The following is a 14,288-nucleotide window of genomic DNA, read 5'->3' as shown; positions in this document are numbered from 1 at the left end:
GCACTTGTAACAGAGCATTTAGGGCACAATCCTATAGCTGCTGGACAGCAGCTAGATGGCCATAGGAGTTTTCGGGAACCAACCTTGGAGCCAGTGCTCTGAGGTTGTTTCTCAGAAAACTGCCTCCCCACCCTCTTCCCCACCACCTTGTAGGAGGTGCAGTTCGTCCCTGGCTCCACGCTCAGAAGAGCAGCACAGAATGGGTGGAAAAGGGAGCCTTCCTGGGGGTGGGGAGGGGACCACGGAAGCGCTGTACGATGCTTCCTATGTGCCACCTGGCACATTCTTGGTATAAGAACAGAGTAGATTGCTACAATTACAGTTGTTTTTATGCCATTCTATTTCATCTTCACTGCTTTGATACTTTTGTGGAAAGCGGTATATAAATGTGAATAATAATAAAATAATAATAATATTCAACTAGGACTAGAGAGGCCTGGCTTCAAATCTCCTTTCAGGCCACATAAAGTCACGGGGTGATCTTGGCCCAGTCACACGCTCTCAGCCTAACCAAACACATAGAGGTTAGACTGTTGGACTGGGACTCTGGAGATCTGGGTTCTAGTGTTCCCACTCAGCCATAAAACTCACTGGGTGACTTTGGGCCAGGCACTGACTCTCAGCCTAACCCACCTCACATGGCTGCTGTGAGGATAAAATGGAGAGAAGGAAGACAGTGTAAGCTTGGATTCCTCTGAGGAGAAAAGGCAGGATATAAATGTACTAATAAATTAAATTGTGGTGGGAAGGATGTATACTTTTCTGGGCTTTCTGGAGGAAAAGAAGGGTCAACATGTAACAAATAAATAATAAACAGGGAGCCTGTGCTAATTTTATCGGCTGTGAAACTTGTGAGAGTGATTGTCACGAGATCTGCTGGCAGGTTTATAACAAGCGCAGGTTAAATGTAAATTCCATCACATTATTCAGCAGATCTATAAATGTAATAATAAAATAACTTCATGTGGGAAGTATAATGTCAAATTGCCACCACTTTTTTTGTGCCTTGGTGGATCATGAAAACATGCATCATATGAACAATATTCCTTATGCGCTCTTGAAAGGAAGGACAGGTGGACATCATTTTTAGTAAGCATACAGGATCCTTCCTCTACTTGGTACAGGCATCAGCTTCATCACACAGGACAATGATCATTTCTGGTTTAAACATTTCTCATGCACTCTCAGTGAAAGTGATGGAGAGGAAAAGGTTGTGCTGTTCACATTACTATCAGGGATTCCTGGAATACACATCTGGGACTGTTATGTTTAAAAATCCACTCCATGTTTTCCTAGCAGTTCTAGCATACTAGAATCCAGAGCACTTCTGGCCCAGCTCACTCTCAATCTCTCCTCCCATCTCCCTCCCTTCCTCCCAAGCTAAACCTGGTCAGGTACCCATGAAAGATTTTGCTAGGGCTTAATCTAAATCCATTTTGATGCCAAGGTTGTTGTAATAAAACTGTACTCTGCTTAGACCTCATCTCAGCATTTTTCTGGGACCCTGAAAAATGCTACAGGGACAATCAAGGTTCTCCTAGGTCCTGCTCTTATCAGAGAAGCAGCTGGGTGAATTTTAAACTGCCAGGAGAAATCTGTCAAGGGCTAAAAAAAGGTGCACAAGAAACTGTCAGAAGCATAGCCATGGAGTGAATCCTGATAACGATCTAAAGGAGAATCAAAACCAAAGGCTGAAATAAAACACAGTTCAGTTTGCTCTGTTTGGGGGGGGGGGTGTTCTCCATGAAAACAGAAGGAGACGGAAGGAGAAGCCAGTCATGGCTTACCCGAATTTTTCAAGGAACCCACCTTGTTCCGGGCAGAGCTCCACAAGCAAGTGTATTGCACCAGTAAAAGGAGCTTCACAGAATATACTTCTGGGTGCAGGGGTGGGTGGGGGTTGGAGTGAACATCTAAAGGGCAGGGGCTGTTCAACCAATAAGAGAGGCTCCCCCCCTTCCAGTTCCCCCCCCCCTTCACCATTGATAAAATCTCAGGAAGTTTCCTCCTGTGTTGCTTCATAAATCACTCTTTTCCTCTGTCTCTCTCTCTCTGTCCCTACCCCCCAGCATTATTTACTCCATTAAAGAACAATTAAAGCAACACAGTGTTCTTCCCCTGAAACTGATGATGCTGGGAACACTCTCCCTCTCTCCCCCCCCCCAGCATTATTTACTTGCTTAAAGAACATTCACTAATGGAACACCATGTTTTTTCTGCCCTGATCAGCCTATGATGCTATTAATCAAAGCTTCAAAGCTTCAACACTGAGGTTCCCAAATGTGTTATTTGGATTCAAGTATCTAGTAACTCCAGGAGTGCGCATTTTGGAGACAAGGCTCACTGACCACAATGGCCGTTGCTTCTGAGTAGACATACATGTGTTTGTGATGGGAAAGACCAAGGGGAAACAAAAGGATGGGAAACCAGCCCCCTTTCTAACCTGATGCTGCACAGGATCCAGTGATGGATGTGGAAGCAATTCCTTCTGAATGACAATAAACCAAACAACAGAGAATTGCAGCTTTGGGAAAGTGCTTTACAGCCTTTGGGGAATTAGTGCTTTTAAATCTGCTATTTCAGTTGCGGGGGTCTCTGTAAATGCTGGTGTTAACGTTCATGGGACAAGCCTCATTGACCACAATGGAAGTTACTTCTGAGTAGACACTAATTAGTTTGTGCTGGGAAACAACGGGACTGGAAACACCCCTTGACTGGGGTCACGGTGAAAAGCACACCCCTGGGGAGGGCTAGCATACCCAAGTTAAATGCAGGAGTTGGGGCACACAACGGCTATATCACGGAGAACCAAACTTAAGAAAAAGAATCAGACTTTAAGCAGTCTCAGGAAATGCGTTTTTTCCGTGATAAGCTCCAGAGTGGCTGCTGGATGGCCACGACGTCATGTATCCCTAACAACCTCAATATGCATTCAGCTCAGAGTAAATCGGTCATGCAGGCACTCTCTGTTCACATGGAGCAACTGCTAGGCCCAGCACAAACTGAATGCACCCTAGGACACATGCCAGAACTCTTTGCAATCTGCATAGATTCCATAGCTGGTGCTTGTGCATTTCTCAGCAGATGTATCAATGTGGACAGCATACCACTACTCTGAGTAAATCTGTATTGATCACCCTAACGTTAGCCTCTTCCTGCTTTCCCTTGGTGGGGTAGCTGCATGAAGATCAAATTAATAAGGGTTACATAGCTTTGGCACCCAGTTTGTGAATATAGAAAAGATCAGTGTGTGCCTAAAAATCATATAAATACTGCTAAAAGAATATAGAGAGCTGTGTGCCACAGACAGACTTAGGCTGCAATCCTATACCCAGTTTCCAGGAATGAGCCCCACTGAACTCAATGGGATTTCCTTTTGAGTTGACATGTATAAGATTGTGCTGTTTATCTATCTAAGACTGCAATTCTATGCTTACTTACCTGAGAGTAAATCGCACTGAATTCAGCAAGACCTATTTCCAAGTCAACATACATATTATCTATTTGACAGATAGCCCAGTCCTATGTATGTAACTTAAATCTATCATAGAATTTAAGAAAGTATGTCCTAGATGGATTTATTCATGTCATGTCAGATAAATCTGCATATTCTCTACAGTGTGCCCATAAGGCATACATAGTTTGTTGACAACTTCATATCTTGAGAGAAACTTCTCTCTCAATAAACACATGTTCACAAGTGCAAAGGGGAAGAAAAAACTTTTTTTTTACATTAGGATGTTTCTTACTTCATCTCTTTGTCCTGGGAGAATGCAACTAAAGAAACCACATTTAATCAGACATTAGATATGCAAATATGTGTTTAGATCAGAGATACTAAAATTATTCCAATGATTAATTATTCATCATAAAAATGTCAATTAATAATTCTGAAGCATAATAGGCATCTTTCTAATGCATCTTTATTTTTGACGCCTAAATACTGTTGAATATATGTATTCGACAGAATTCTTGCAACTTTTTAAAAATTCAACAAAGTAAATAAGAAACTGTAAACAAAGGAAAGCAATGAATGTTAATAATTGCCAACTCCACCAGGGAAAGTGCCCAGAGTTGAACACTGGTGCCACGGGAGACAGAAAGGAAGCAACTGCCCATTATATCCAGGAGTGAATACTGAAGTACCAGCCTCACAGATCAACCCAGAACTGTATTGTCTGGTTACTTTTTAAAGGGCAAATAGACTTTTGATACACTTGCAAACAGAAGCTGACTTATACCAGGTAAAACTATTTGTCCTCATCCCAGTATTGTCTACTCAGACAAGAACACTCAGGCAGGGGGCATTTCCATCACCTGCTACCTGATCCTAATTTGACTAGCTATACCAGGGATCAAACCTGGTGGCTTCTGTATGCAAAGCAGGTGCTCTGCCATTGAGCTACAGTCTCTCCTCAGATGAATCATGTAGAGAACATCTTTAACACAAATGCAGTGGATTCAAATAACAATCCTATAACTTTAAAGCTGGGGGTGACCTGGCCATCATTTAGGTCATGGATGAGGAACCTATGGCACTCCAGATGTTGTTGGACTACAACTCCCATTACCCCTGACCCCAGATGGAACTGGAGTCCAACAACATCAAGAGGACCACAGGTTCCACTCCACCAATCTATCCTAAGCAGCCATTCACACAGCTATGTGGACATAAAAATATATGGGAATTCACCAAAAGTTGCCATTTCAAATTCTGAGGGTATCAACTTTGTGGGGTGGACAGAGAAATAGTGAAGAATATGGTAAACAATAGCCATATTTAATCTCTCATGTTTTTCACAACACTGGATACCTGGTTTTATATTTGGCAGATTTTAAAAACATGGGGATCTGTTTCGAATGATTTTTTTCTCCTGTTAAGCAGTGTGAAAAACGGACAGACTGACTAACCAGCGTGGAAGTGGACACAGCCAGATTCTGGCTGAACATCAAGAGAAACTTCCTGACTGTTAGAGCAATATGACAATGGAACTGATTACCTAGGGAGGTGGTGGGCTCTCCCACACTGGAGGCGTTCAAGACGAGGCTGGACAACCACCTGTCAGGGATGGTTTGACTTGGACTCCTGCACTGAGCAGGGGGTTGGACTCCATGGTCTTGTAGGCCTCTTCTAACCCTACTATTCTATGATTCCATGTTAAAATTGTGTTAATTGGATACAACCAAATCACCACTCCCTCTGATTGGGAATGCAGTAGCCCTGCAGCAACAGAAATGGGGCCAAAATAGGAAAAAAGAGGGAGGTATCATGATGCTCAAGGGAATCTTGGGGTTTGAAGGAATACCCCCCACAAAAAAACACCCTTTTAAAAACCAAACCTAAACAACCCAATGAAGACTGAGAATGTTCAGTGGACACTAGGGCCCATGGAATATCAAGCGTCATTTTGAAAAGGGGAAAGGAAAATTGAGGAGGGAAGAGTGAATAGGCTTACTTGAGTCCCTTGCAATATTCCAGAGGAAAGCATGGCTAGCTGGTTGGCTGGACCCTGAACAGAACTGAGAATATACTGCATCATTTTGCTGCCCACTCATGCTAATTATCTCTGATCCTTTTGCACTTTTATACTTCCATAGCTGTGCAAGACATGGGGCAAGACAAATGGCCTATTACACATCCATTAGACCCTTTAGCAATCAAAGCAAAAAAGGTCTACTAAAGGTCTACTACTATGTGGTCCACTGGAGAAGGAAATGGCAACCCACTCCAGTATTCTTGCCAAGAAAACCCCATGGAACGTATCACAAGGCTAAAAGAGATGACGCCGGAAGATGAGCCCCTCAGGTCGGAAGGTGTCCAATATGCTACTGGGGAAGAGCAGAGGGTATTTCCAAGTAGCGCCAGAAAGAGTGAAGCGGCTGGGCCAAACCCGAAAGGACACTCAGCTGTGGATGTGTCTGGCGGTGAAAAGAAAATCCGATGCTGTAAAGAACAATATTGTTTAGGAACCTGGAATGTCAGATCAATGAATCAAGGTAAGCTGGAGGTGGTCAAACATGAGATGGCAAGATTGAACATCGACATCTTGGGAATCAGCGAACTAAAATGGACAGGCATGGGCGAATTTAATTCAGGTGACCATCATATCTACTATTGTGGGCAAGAATCCCTTAGAAGAAATGGAGTAGCACTCATAGTCAACAAAAGGGTGGGAAAAGCAGTACTGGGGTACAATCTTAAAAATGATAGAATGATCTCAGTACGAATCCAAGGCAAACCATTCAACATCACAGTAATTCAAGTCTATGCCCCAACCACTGAGGCCGAAGAAGCTGAGGTTGATCGGTTCTATGAAGACCTACAACACCTTCTAGAACTAACACCAAAAAAAGATGTCCTCTTCATCATAGGGGATTGGAATGCTAAAGTAGGAAGTCAAGAAATCACCGGGATAACAGGCAGGCATGGCCTTGGTGTACAAAATGAAGCAGGACAAAAGCTAATAGAGTTTTGCCAAGAGAACACGCTGATCATAGCAAACACTCTTTTCCAACAGCACAAGAGGCGACTCTACACATGGACGTCACCAGATGGTCAATATCGAAATCAGATTGATTATGTCCTTTGCAGCCAAAGATGGAGAAGCTCCATACAGTCAGTCAAAACAAGACCTGGAGCTGACTGTGGCTCAGATCATGAGCTGCTTCTTACAAAATTTCGGCTTAAATTGAAGAACGTAGGGAAAACCACTAAACCGTTCAGGTATGACCTAAATCATATCCCTGATGAATATACAGTGGAGGTGAGGAATAGATTTCAGGGATTAGACCTGATAGACAGAGTGCCTGAGGAACTATGGACGGAGGTCCGTAACATTGTTCAGGAGGCAGCAACGAAATCCGTCCCAAAGAAAAAGAAATGCAAGAAAGCCAAGTGGCTGTCTGATGAGGCTTTACAAGTAGCTCACGAAAGAAGGGAAGTGAAAAGCAAAGGAGAAAGGGGAAGATATACCCAACTGAATGCAGAGTTCCAGAGAATAGCAAGGAGAGACAAGAAGGCCTTCTTAAATGAACAATGCAAAGAAATCGAGGAAAACAACAGAATGGGAAAGACTAGAGATCTCTTCAAGAAAATTGGAGATCTCAAGGGAACGTTTTGTGCAAAGACGGGCATGATAAAGGACAAAGAAGGCAGGGACCTAACAGAAGCAGATGAGATTAAGAAGAGGTGGCAAGAATACACAGAAGAACTATACAGGAAAGATCTGAATGTCCCTGATAGCCATGATAGTGCGGTCACTGAACTTGAGCCAGACATCCTAGAGAGTGAAGTCAAGTGGGCCTTAGGAAGCATTAGTAACAACAAAGCTAGCGGAGATGACAGTATTCCAGCCGAGCTATTTAAAATCCTAAAAGATGATGCTGTTAAAGTGCTGCATTCAATATGCCAACAAATCTGGAACACTCAACAGTGGCCACAAGACTGGAAAAGGTCAGTTTACATTCCAATTCCAAAGAAGGGCAACACCAAAGAGTGTTCAAACTACCGCACAATTGCGCTCATTTCACATGCCAGCAAGGTTATGCTCAAAATCCTACAAGCTAGGCTTCAGCAGTATGCGAACCGAGAACTACCGGAAGTACAAGCTGGGTTTAGAAGAGGCAGAGGAACTAGAGATCAAATCGCCAACATTCGCTGCATCATGGAGAAAGCAAGAGAATTCCAGAAAAACGTCTATTTCTGCTTCATTGACTACGCTAAAGCCTTTGATTGTGTGGATCACAACAAACTGTGGCAAATTCTTAAAGTGATGGGAGTACCAGACCACCTTACCTGTCTCCTGAGAAACCTGTACGAGGGTCAAGAAGCAACAGTAAGAACCAGAGATGGAACAACCGATTGGTTCAAAATTGGGAAAGGAGTACGACAAGGCTGCATATTGTCACCCTGCTTATTTAACTTATATGCAGAGTACATCATGAGAAATGCCGGGTTGGATGAATCAGAGGTCGGAATTAAGATTGCCGGGAGAATTATCAACAACCTCCGATATGCAGACGATACCACCCTAATGGCAGAAAGCGAAGAGGATCTCAAGAGCCTCTTGTTGAGGGTGAAAGAGGAGAGTGCAAAAGCTGGTTTGAAACTCAACATTAAAAAAACTAAGATCATGTCATCTGGCCCTATCACTTCCTGGCATATAGAAGGGGAAGAAATGGAAGCAGTGACAGATTTTACTTTCTTGGGCTCCAAGATCACCGCAGACGGTGACTGTAGCCATGAAATTAAAAGACGCTTGCTCCTTGGGAGGAAAGCTATGGCCAACCTAGACAGCATAGTAAGAAGCAGAGACATCACCTTGCCGACAAAGGTCCGTCTAATCAAAGCTATGGTTTTCCCAGTAGTAATGTATGGCTGTGAGAGCTGGACTATAAGGAAGGCTGAGCGCCGAAGAATTGATGCTTTCGAACTGTGGTGCTGGAGAAGACTCTTACGAGTCCCCTGGACTGCAAGGAGGTCAAATCAGTCCATCCTAAAGGAAATCAACCCTGACTGCTCATTGGAAGGACAGATAATGAAGCTGAAGCTCCAATATTTTGGCCACCTAATGCGAAGAGAAAACTCCCTGGAAAAGACCCTGATGCTGGGAAAGACTGAAGGCAAAAGGAGAAGGGGACGGCAGAGGATGAGATGGCTAGATAGCATCACGGATGCAATGAATATGAACTTGAGCATGCTCCGGGAGAGAGCGCAGGACAGGAAGGCCTGGCGTGCTATGGTCCATGGGGTCACGAAGAGTCGGACACGACTGAACGACTGAACAACAACAACAACAAACTCCAAGTCCAGCCCATCTTCCAATCATCATCATCATCTATTAGTGAATGTACCAGATGTCTGAGCAAAAGATATCCTCCAGGGTTCCAGTTGGCCACTACAGAAGCACTACACAAACAACACTCCTCTTACAATGCCTTCCATAAATGAATCCAGCTCATCTTAAACTACTGAATGGGTACATACTATTTCTGCCCTAGAGAGAGACAGCCTAGAGTTCCATGTAGGAAAACCTCTTCGTAGGGAAAAGGGATGTACTGTACCTATATTCATTGGTGAAGTGTGCCTGATTCACATGCTTGCCTGAGCTGGCTGCCTGAGCTGTGTTCTCAGAAAAAGTGGGTGGGAAAGAGAAAGTTACACAAGAACCAGCCCTCAGCCTTCATGTCTTCATCCTAGAGGTGAACCCAATATTCTTGGTGAACTTCAAATGTGGCACGCAGGACACATTCACAGGCTGCAGAAACAAACCTGTGGATTCCCAAATATGAAGAGAAAACAAACTGTTCACCTTCCACACTAGAAAATAAGGCTGCAATGCTATACACACTTACCTGGATTGCATACTATTGAAGTCAATGGGGGCTTTTTTCCAAGTAGGCAGGTACAGGACTGTGCTGCAAAATCCATGAGGGAAACTCCATATATTCAAGAAACAAATTAATCCAAAGTATCTATGAAACTCTCATTCTGTATTTGTAGTGATTAAGATGTCTTGGAATCACTACTCCATTAATAAATGTTGCAATGAGAAAGTTAAAAGTGTCATCCCTTTGTCCTCAATGTGATTGTGTATACAAAAAAAAAAGTGGCTGAAGTGCATCAATGACGTAGCTCATATATATTAAGAGAATCAATCCTCTCCTTCTAGGCGGTACTACACTGTATTCTTGAGGCGGGATGCATACCTATCATTATATTCTTAGAATGAGTGCCTGAGGCTACAGGTTGCTCACCTGCTTCCAAATTACCAACAAAAACAATGAAACTGCTTTAAAGAAGGGAGAGGGAGGGAGGGAGGGAGAAAGATGCAGAAAAAGGCAGCCAGTTCTCCTACTGGGTTAGGGATTTTCTGGCCTGCAGAAAACAGGAAGGGCCATTCCTTGCTGGGTGCTTCTGGACAGCGGTGGGCAGATGTCAGGCTTGTGGGATCCTCTTCAGTTTTTTTTCCCCCAGAACCCTAAGATCCACCAACTGGAACCCAGTACAAAAGACACAGATGTAAAATTAAAGAATGTCGAGCCCAGGAATGCGTGCTGCATAACAGAACTGAACAGAGCTCACACACAAAAATCCACTCTTGGCTACCCCCAGCTTTCTTCATGTCAGCAGTGAAGAGTCAACTGGGCGAGGGGCGCTACTATTTTTAAAGGGATGGGAGTCAGAAATCATTGCAGGTCTACTGCAAATCATCCAGAGACCTACCAGCGGATCCAGATCTACCTTTGGCACGCCCCTGCCGTGGGGGAAGCCAATTCTGAGATGCGTCCAGCTGCAAAAAAACAAAAAGCAAACCACTGTGTGATGTCGAAAACCGGCCATCTGAATCCACCCAGAGAGACTGAGAGAGGTTTCCCTGTCATCAATATACTTCTCATTTCACAGACACTTCCTTGGCACCGGGGCAAAGAAAATAACAGGCCCAAATCCTACAGTCCGCTGGCTAACCCGCTGGATCCTCCAGCAATCACCACCTCCCCGCACTCGCGCGCCCTGCTTGGGAACGGCCGCAGTTCGCCCAGCTACCCACCCTCCCCCCAGGGCACCGCAGACGTGCTCCAAAGGCACCCCGGTCGCCCCCTTTCCCTGCCGCGCCCCTTGCTCTGATGCTGTCTGCCAGCGCTTCTCCAGGCGCGCAGGACGCGAGAGCGCTTTTCTCATGGTAATGAGCCCCCGGCAGCCCCTCCGCGAAGGCTCGCACGAGGCGGGCGGGCGGGCAGGTGGCCGCTTGGCTCGCGAGGCAGCCCCTACCCGCCGGAAATAGGGCCGCGACGTCACGTGGTGGGGAAGGGCGACCCCGCCGGGAGAGGAGCCGGCGCAGTGGCCAGGCCAAGGGGAGCGCAGGCTCGCTCGCTCGCTCCCCGGGGCCCCTCGCGTGTCTGATGGATGCAATTGAACAAAGGGGGAATCACTGAAGGGGTGGAAGCGGAGGCAGCAGCAGCCCCAGCCGCCGTTGCTTTCGAGGCATCAGTCACTCATACGCTGGGCATCCAGGACCCTCTGCAGCATCCTTTGGCTTGCCCCGAAGTTTTCTCTCTCCTCGTTTTTGCGCAGAAAAAGTTGTGGGGGGAGGCAGAGAAAGGACGCGCGCGCGCACGACACAAAGTACACGCGACTGGCCTCGAGCAACGCTTCTCAGGCAAACGTCTCTGTAGGGTGTCGTCCATCCCCCCCTCCACACACACACACATACACACACACGCCGCCCCGAATCAGATTTGCTAAGACTGCAAATAAATGTGATTGTGGGATTTATGGTGGTTGCTTTTGTCGTCTTGAAACTCCTGGATATACCACACACACACCCGCACCCTCTCTCTAATTGGCTGAGGTTGCAAGAAAACCCATGCAAACTTACTTGGGAGTAAGCCACACTGAAATTGGTGGGGCTTTCTTCTGAGTAAGCATGCACTGATGAGCCTGGCACTGTAAAGTCTTAACCTTTGCATCCCGAACCTATCCATGGTTACTCGAAAGTAAGACCGTACCCTCAAACTCAGGGCAGCAGACTTTTACAAAGGAAAAAAAGAAAGAAAAGACGCTTAATTTGTATTGGGGTAGGGGGCAGCAAGTTATAGATTAGCTTTTCCTTTGAGAGAGAGATATAGATATATATAAAATCTTAGCCACAGCCAAACCTAGGCAGTAAAACACACACACACACACACTTGGCTTCCTCCTATATCTTAACGAAGCTGCACGCCCTAACTAGGACGAGATATAAGAGCACCGTTTGGGGTTAAAGTCCCTTCCCGTCTTTTGGGGAGTTGGGGCGTTTTGTTTGTTCTCCACCCCGAGGGGGGGGGGCGTTTTGTTTTTAATGTTTTTTAATGTTTTTGTTTCATGACAAAAATCCCAAGCCCCCAAGACCTCCCCCCCCACACACACACACACCACCTTCTCTCCCCATTTAGCAACGTTCAGAAGCATCCTAGCTAATCAGAACTAGAGCGGGACGCACCACTCTTGCGAAAAGGCTGAACTTTCCCCCTCTTCGACCCCCACCCCCCTTCGGCCGCCCCCGAACCGCGATGCATCTGTCCTTGGGTGTTTCAGGACTTTATAGCAATCCGAGGATGGGGCTGCGGGGAGAACTTCATAACTCTCTCTAGGAATTGTTTTTGGCAGTGGCAAAGTCTTTGCTCTAAATCCGCGGGGACCTTCCCACGGTCTGCTTTGGGTCCCTGTCCTCAGAAAGGATTGCCCGTGTAGCTCCATTTATTTAAAAACAAATTAAAAGGTCGTTCTATGCTTAAAAAAAAAAAAAAAAAAATGAAGGCAAGTTTGCTCCTTCTCCTGCCCTAGTTAATAATCTGTAGGAATAATGTAGAAAGGGCTGGTAATTATGAGATGACATGTGTGAAGCAGTAGCATTGGAGGGGGGGGGGAGGTCTGTAATCGAGAACTCAGAGACGAGGTGGTTGTTATTGGTGGTGGTGGTAGTAGTGATATAGGTTCGCTTGAGGTAACAGTGTAACCCTCTGCACGTCTACTGGACAGTTCAGTCCCATGGAGTTAAACGGGACTTCCTCCCGGGTAAGGGTGCGTATAGGATTGCAGCCTAAAATGACCTCACTGGGTCCTTTGATTTAGAGTCGCGCGCTTAGATCCGAAAAGATCTCTTTCGAATGAGGAACGCTCTTGGACCGGATCGCCTGGGATTTTGTCCTTCGCTTTCAGGACGATCACTCTCTGGTCCAACCCTCTAGAAATCTCTAGGCGTCTGCCTAAAAACGAATGACACCTTCTTTCTCCGGAATAGGGATCGTTAGGTCAGTGCAGTAAACAGCTTAATTTTCCCTCCTCTCCCCCACCCCCCATAAAACAAAGTTTGATCCCAACTCAGTCCGGGAATAAAGCCTGAAGAAGCTCTCCTCCTACTTGTCTAATTACAGAGCTTCATCTCTTCCTATATCATCAGTGGGTCAGATTGGGGGGGGGGGGAGCGGGTGTAAATGTAAAAATACATTAATGGGCAGATCTTAAGTGGAAGCGGCTTTTTAATAGCCACAGGCATAGTGGGGAGTGTCATAAAGTTCTTCTGGGCGTCCCACCTTTCGGAATCTGCCTTACCTGTCCCGGGGAAAGAGTCCACATTCCTCCCGTGAAAGCCCGTGTCAAAACTCCCCTTGATTCGAATGCAGCGGGGCAACTGGGTCGCGTTCAATCCGGAGTGTGTGTGTGGGGGGGGAGAATGCTCTCAACATGACACTTGGGGGGAAAACCACAGTCAAACAAAGCTGAAGTGAGGATTTGATTTGGCAGTGCACCAAAAAGAGATCCCCTCCTCCCCCCCAACCAACACCCCCTTGAAAAAATTAAGCGAATCAATCAAACGTCTGAACATTGCCTCCAGACACGAAACAAGAAATCCCTTCGACGCACCATTTGCGAGGAACTTCGAAGTTCTCTCTGGTCCTTCCTAAATTCTGCGGATCGAAAGATTTAGACCGATTTGATTTGATTTTGTTTAAGGAAAGAGAGAAAGAAAAATTCTTCCTAAATTCCTCACATAGATTTATTTGAACGATTAACTTCCAGCTTTGGAAATGGATTACCCAAAGCTTGAAAAGAGTGTGGTTGCGACTGCACGTTTTGATTTGGGTGTTGTTGTTGTTGTTGTTGTTGTTGTTACTTTGCTCCCAGCAAGGTGGAGAGAGTGTGTTTTCGCCCTCCCCAATACAGACACACATACAAGCTCAGCTCAGAAGCCTCCTCTCTTTTGAGGGCGATTGCCAGTGACTCGAGCGAGCATCCCAATGCCTCGCTCAAGGCGCACGTTCAATGCACGGTTCGAAAGCAGTTTATCTTAGCTTAATGTAAGTAAAAGTAGAGTGTCGGATCAGCGTAGCATTTGTTTCAGTTTCCTTCAGTGGGAAGGAGAAGAGCGGGGCGTGGGGGGTGAGGGGAAGCCCTGTAATAGATTTAACTGTGTCAAAGCGAAGGGAGATGCTGGCGGAGGAACCATCCACACACCCCACTCCCCCCACCCCCGGGCAACCTCCTGTTTACCTCCAGTCCAGATCATGCCAGCCAACCTTCAAGGATTGGAACTTTTCTTTCTCTGTGTGTGTTTCTTTTTCAAAGCACCAAGATAATGCAAAAGGTCCCTTTCCCCCACCCCCAAGGAGCTGCTTGGGGTAAAAAGAGCTGAGAAAGCATCCAGCAAAGCCTTTAGGAAGCTTCCTCTTTTTTCTTTATTTTTCACCTCCTTCTCCTTCATTTCAGCCCAGTGTCTACAACCTCTCTCCGAGTGCTTTTGAGGACT

Source organism: Heloderma suspectum, chromosome 1, assembly GCF_057233095.1.
Source record: "Heloderma suspectum isolate Gila_16-S chromosome 1, 16-S_ref, whole genome shotgun sequence".
In the NCBI taxonomy this organism is placed as follows: domain Eukaryota; kingdom Metazoa; phylum Chordata; class Lepidosauria; order Squamata; family Helodermatidae; genus Heloderma; species Heloderma suspectum.
This window is presented reverse-complemented; position numbering follows the sequence as displayed.